Below are 914 nucleotides of genomic sequence, written 5' to 3' on the forward strand. Positions count from 1 at the left end.
AGTATTAACAGGGAGCTTAGGGTAGGACTAATTGAAAAGTAATAAATATTGAGGGAGGTGAGGTTGTTATCCATGGAAGGGGAAGAGGCTGTAGAAAGGGAGAAAAGCAAGGGCAAAAGAGCACAAGATAAGAGTACACCTGACAGTTCAATGAACAGAAAGGAGGCCAAGTGGCGTTAGTAAGGGGGTAGAAACAGGAAAGAGGGTGAGAAAGAGGAGGAGCACCAGATCATATTAGGCCCTTTACATAATTTTAAGGACTTTGTCTTTCACCCTGAGTGAAATGAGGGCACCATTCCAGATTTTGAACAGAGGAGCAACGTGACCTGACTTACACTTTAAAAGGATTGCTGTGGCCGCAATACATAGGGAGGTAAGAAGTGGAGGAACCAATGAAGGAGTTTGAGAAGGAGCAGCTGGTGAGTAAGGGGGAAACCAAGAGAGTGTGAGGTCCTAGAACCAAGGGAGAAAATATATCCCGTTGTGATTTTTATTTGCAGTTCTCCCATGATTAATGATACTTTGATCTGTTGTCAACTTGTATGTCTTCTTTGGAAAAATGTCCATTCAGGTCCTTTGCCCATTTTTTAATTGGGTTATTTGCTTTTTTGCTATTGAGTTGCAATGGGGTAGGTTAAGAGACCCAAGTAGACATTTTTCCAGAGAAGACATCCAAATGGACAACAGATCAAATTATCACTAATCATGGGAGAAATGCAAATAAAAATCACAATGAGAATAGTCAGCTTTATCAAATGCTGCTGACAGTTCAAGTAACATCAAGGCTGACTGACCACTGGATTTATTAATGTGAAGGTCACTGAAGACCTTGACAAAGGTAATTTAGGTGCAGTGGAGGCAGTGATGCTTTGAATGGGGTAGGTTAAGAGGCGAGGGGAGGAGGCGCAGGGAAT

The sequence above is a fragment of the Otolemur garnettii genome, unplaced genomic scaffold (genome assembly GCF_000181295.1).
Source record: "Otolemur garnettii isolate 467f Iridium unplaced genomic scaffold, OtoGar3 scaffold00010, whole genome shotgun sequence".
Lineage (NCBI taxonomy): Eukaryota > Metazoa > Chordata > Mammalia > Primates > Galagidae > Otolemur > Otolemur garnettii.